The sequence below is a fragment of the Gossypium hirsutum genome, chromosome A08, assembly GCF_007990345.1.
Source record: "Gossypium hirsutum isolate 1008001.06 chromosome A08, Gossypium_hirsutum_v2.1, whole genome shotgun sequence".
Lineage (NCBI taxonomy): Eukaryota > Viridiplantae > Streptophyta > Magnoliopsida > Malvales > Malvaceae > Gossypium > Gossypium hirsutum.
Window position 1 is genome coordinate 81,608,258 of NC_053431.1, and position 5,617 is coordinate 81,613,874.

The 5,617-nt window shown below is 35.8% G+C and overlaps 1 non-coding gene across 1 annotated transcript; it reads left to right on the forward strand.

Annotated features, from left to right (window-relative positions):
* The first annotated feature begins 2,970 nt into the window (after positions 1-2,970).
* LOC121205571 (small nucleolar RNA R71) lies at positions 2,971-3,077 on the forward strand. The gene has a single exon (XR_005900647.1). It is a non-coding gene; the product is annotated as a small nucleolar RNA R71 (small nucleolar RNA).
* Positions 3,078-5,617: the final 2,540 nt, after the last annotated feature.

The window sequence follows — 5,617 nt, forward strand, 5'->3', positions numbered from 1 at the left end:
CTCTAAGCATTCCTCATCAAATTTGAACATTTCGTCCTTCTATAAGGGTTTAGTAATTTTGGAAAAGTCCTTGATAAATCTTCGATAGAAACCGGCGTGGCCCAAAAAGCTCCTAACATCATTTACAGATGTTGGAGGTGGGAGTTTCTCAATAACATCTACCTTTGCTTTACCAACCTCTATTCCATGTCTTGTTATCCGATGCCCTAGAACAATCCCTTCTCGTACCATGAAATGGCCCTTTTCCCAATTGAGTACTACGTTTGTTTCTTCGTATCACCTTAGTACCTTGGCTAGATTGGCTAGGCAATCATCATATGTATCTCCGAATACTGAAAAATCATCCATAAAAACTTCCAAATACTTCTCAGCTATGTCAGTAAAAATAGACATCATACATCTTTGAAATGTAGCAGGTGCATTACATAAACCAAATGGCATGCGCCTAAATGCAAATGTACCGTACGGGCAGGTGAATGTTGCTTGTGCTGATCTTTCGATGCTACTGTAATTTGATTATACCCTAAGTATCCATCGAGAAAATAGTAATAGTCTCGCCCTGTGAGTCTATCCAGCATCTGGTCCAAAAACGACAAAGGAAAGTGATCTTTCCTAGTTGCCTTGTTCAGCTTCCAGTAATCAGTGCAAATCCTCCATCTCGTAATCGTTCTAGTCGGTATCAACTTGTTATTCACGTTTTCAGTGACCGTGATACCTTCTTTCTTTGGCATGCACTAGACCAGACTTACCCATGAACTGTTTGAGATGGGGTAGATTATACCTCCATCTAACAACTTGATGATTTCTTTCTTGACAGCATCCATCATGATGGGGTTCAGTCTTCATTGTCCATCAATCATCCCTTTTTTGCCACCTTCAAGGATAATCTTGTGCATGCATACAGATGGACTAATTTCATGAATATAGGCTGTGGTCCATCCGATAGCCTTCTTGAATTGTTTATACACCAGGATAAGTTTCTCTTCTTACTCCCTAGTTAATTCTGTTGAAACAATCACAGGTAAAGTAGAAGCGTTATCTAAATAAACATATTTTAAATATGAAGGTAGTACATTGAGTTTTATTTTAGGTGGCTCCTCGATTGACGCTTTTGGTTGGCCATAATCCCTTTTCTCTAATTCCAAAGATTCAAAATGAGATTGTGGATTAAATCCCTTTTGATTAGCTTCTAACAACGCTAAGTATTCATTCTCCTCTTCATCATTCGGAAGATCTGATGTCAAAATTTATTCCAATGGATCCTCAACATAGTTGAGCTCCTTCTCCACTATTAAATCCTCTAAACCGGATACTGCAGAAAAATCATCAATTGTGTCAAGAAATCGCATAGACTTAAAAACGTTAAATGTTACCTGATCATCCTGAACATGCATAGTAAGCTTGCCCTTCTGCACATCAATAAGGGTCCTTCCGGTTGCCAAAAACAGTCTTCCTAAGATAATTGGCACTTCTTTGTCTACTTCGAAGTCTAGAATAACAAAATCAGTAGGGAAGATAAATTTATCTACACGTACCAATACATCCTCGATTTTCCTTCTGGATGTGCTAAGGATCAAGTCGCTAATTGAAGTGTAACCGTAGTTGGTCTAACTTCACCTATCCCCAACTTCCTAAATATTGACAGGGGCATCAAGTTGATACTTGCACCCAAGTCACGTAGTGCCTTACCATAATATGTTACTCCAATGTTGCAAGGGATGGTAAAACATCCAGGATCCTTCAACTTTGGGGGTAGTTTATCTTGAAGATATGTGTTGCATTCCTTTGTTAGGGCTACCATCTCAAATTTTCCAAGTCTTCATTTTTTAGATAGGATATCCTTAATGAATTTGACATAATTCGATATTTACTCAAGTGCTTCAACCAACAGGATGTTGATATGAAGTTGCTTGAGTACATCTAGGAACTTCTTGAATTGAATTTCCTGCTTCTGCTTATGAAGTCTTTGAGGGTAGGGTGGTGGAGGTTTCTTTACTGGAACTGGTTGATTCGTCTTTTGTGGCAATTGTGCATCTAACGTAGTTATTAGTTTATCAGAATTAGCTGGTTCTGAAATTACCTTATTGGGTTTTGTAGATTCTGGGTCTTGTGAAATTGGTATTTCAACACTCAATTGAACTTTCTCTGAATCTTGAGCATCAGCTTGCTCCTTTTCAGCTTCAATGGTGTTAGACTCTACTGTCTTTCCACTCCTCAATGTCAACGCTTTGCAATGCTCCTTCCCTAGATTCCTTGGATTCTTCGTATCACTAGGTAAAGCACCTTATGTTGGTTCCTAAGTTCACTAGCAAGATGGCCCACTTGATTCTCCAAATTCCTTAGAGTGACATCATTTTTCGCCATGTATACCTTCAATAAATTCTCTAAGCTATTGGATGATTCAGCTTGAGCTAGTTTCTGAACTTGTTGGAGGAAACTAGGCGGCTGGGTTGGTCTAGGTTGGGTGTAAGTGTTACTGGTTCTAGCCCCTTGGTTACTCTAAGAAAAATTGGGGTGATTTCGCCATGATGGGTTATAGAAATTGGATTGTAGTCGTTGTCTTCTTTGATTTTGGTTTTGGTTACCTGTGTAATACAAAAATTCTGGTTTCGATGGACATTCTTCGAACAAATTTCCTTCCCCATAATAAACACAGGTTACATTTTCAAATTGATTAAGTGGTTGTGCTGTAAAACTATTACACCCATTAGTGGTAGCATTGAGGATATTGAGGATACCTGAGATACAAGTGAAGTGAGAGCATCTACTTCATGTATTACAGCAACTCGTCTTCCTGATGCTACTCGATTGGTTGGCCATTGATAGTTGTTGCTAGCAATCCTCTGAATAATTTCATAAGCCTCGTTATAAGACTTAGAAAGGAAAGCACCATTAGCAGAAGTGTCCACTACCATCATCGTGTGAGCATTGAGACCATTATAAAATGTCTCAAGTTGAATGCAATGTGGTATTCTATGATGAGGGAACTTCCGTAATAATTCTTTGTACCTTTCCCATGCCTCATACAAGGACTCATCATCCATTTGTTGGAAAGCAATGATCTCGTTCCTCAAATTAGCACTCTTGCTAGGCGAAAAATACTTCATGAGGAATATTTCTGCTAACTCTTTCCATGTGGAAATTGAATTTGGTCGCAATGAGTTCAACCAGGTTCGGGCTCTGTCCCTTAGTGAATATGGGAAAAGCTTTAATCGTAGTGCATCTTCGAGTACTCTGGCTAACTTGAAAGAATCACTAACCTCCATACACAGTCTTAAGTGTAGATGAGGATCTACGATAGGCATTTCACTAAATTGGCCCACAGTCTGAAGCATTTGGAACATAACTAGCTTCAGCTCGAACTTTTGTGCCTTAATTTCAAGTCTCCTAATACCCAGATTAAAATCATGAAACATTGGCACGACATACTGTCTTAAAGCTCTATCCCTATCATCAGCAATAAGGATAGGATTTTGAGCACAGTTTGCTCAATTTCCTTGATTCGGATTTTTAAAGTTCATCTCTTCGGTCCTTCTCTGACTTGCTTGTCTTCTTCGCTGTCGAAAAGTTCTTTCAATCTCAGGGTCTACAGGGAGTAGGTTAATAATTCAGTCAATACTCATAAACACCTGAAATAATCACAGAAAAATTAACTAAGTTAAAAATTAAATTGAAAATTAAACCAAAATGCAAAACTAACGAATTCACAAATAATAACTTTTTAAAATAGTCCTCAGCAACGGCGCCAAAAACTTGGAATGACGAAAATGTGCAATTTACACAATCGCAACAAGTAATAAAGTGACAAGTAAATGTCAAGTTATCGTACCCACAGGGACTGTGAAAAGATTATTTATGAATGCTTCTTAAAACACTTTGGAGAGGAAAAATATTTTGTTTTTAAATCGGTGATTAAAAAATAAGATTTTAAACTAAATAAAAATAAAAGTTCTAATGCACGATTTCAAAATATGATTTAATCAAGATGACATAATTGTGTTGGATTAATTATATTTCTTTAACTTAGAATTAATAAACTCATGTTTATGTTGTTATGAATAAATTCAAGGCAACTCGGCAATTTGCTAACTTATGAACATACTCACCTACACAAAGCCATTCATCTGTTAACATATCCCTATGTTAATTCAATTGATTAAACAAATTCTACTAAGCAAACATGTTATTGCACATACATACTTATTAAATTGAACTAATCTCTTGCATATTCCTATGTCAATTCAAACGATTAATTAAATATAATAAGCACATAAAAGAATATGAGGTAACAAGGTATCGTTATCTTGAAACAGTTTAATCACAATAATCTTGCAAGTTATGCAAGGCAAATGTATTGCCAGATACAATACTAATTTAACCTTCAGCTACCTTAAAAGAATAAATATGCATTGATTAAGTATTGTGTCAATTAATTACAATTTCAATCTGTTTAAATAATTAATGCATTAGTTCCCTCACAATTATAATGCAAGAATAACTTAAGCATGATTTTACTTAATCAAACATTTTACTGAGGCCGATAACAACATAAACACAATTTTAACAATTTTAGCAAATGAAATGCAATCAACCCAACATGAATTAAATTCAAGCTAAGATAATTAAATTAACCATTCCAACAACATAAATATTCATAGATACGTTCACCACAAAAATAGCAACATTTAAGAGATAGGGAACAAGAATCAAATCCGGTGTTTTTCCGTGGCTTGACTAGGTTTCTCCGTTCTTCCTTCTTTGTTGCCCTCGCTGATCAAGGCTACTATGAACACTCAATTTCTGCTCCAAAATGGCTGAAGAAGATCCATTTCTCAAGAGGATAAATCGACAACAGAGCAAGGAACTTTGAATGGGAAATTGAGAGAAAAAGTGAAACAAAAGAGAAGAATTGTGAGAGAAGATATGTGAATGAGGGATGTCTTGAATAATCAGCCAAGGGGGTTTTTATAGCTGAATGTGGAAGCTAAAATTTGCTAAAAATAGCAGCCAAAGAGCCACCCCTTGGCCGGCCTCCTATGTGGCAAAGTTGATGGCTTCTACTTTGCTAAAAATGGCATGGGACAAATCTACAAAGCAACCAAATGCGGAGGGGGTTTAAATGCAATTTGAAAAAGTTTCAAGGGCTTCTTTGCAGCTTAAATAATCAGCTAATGAGTTGAATTGGGTCAACACTTGGACGGTTTTGGGCTGTCTTTTCCTTGGCCGGTTCGGTTCAATTGGACCACTTTTTCATAATTAATTAATCATAATTTATTAACCCAAATTAAATTGGATATGAATTAAAATTAATTATATTATGAATAAATACATATGATTTTGGACCATCTTAGGCTAAAATTTAGTTTGCCTTGATACTTCAAATTGCTTTTCAGTTTTGTGCTTCTAGAAGTGTTTGCCGAGCCATTTTTCGCCCTTTGTGCAAATCTGTTGAAAATATCCAAAATTAATCAAAAAAAATTATGAAATTAACTAAAATTTAACATGTTCATATTTTAAGTGCACTTTAATTATTTTATAAAAATTAATTATTTTTCGACAAGAATTTAATCAAATTCGCATGAATTTAAGTTAAAAAGGGTATGAAAAAGTGTGTAAA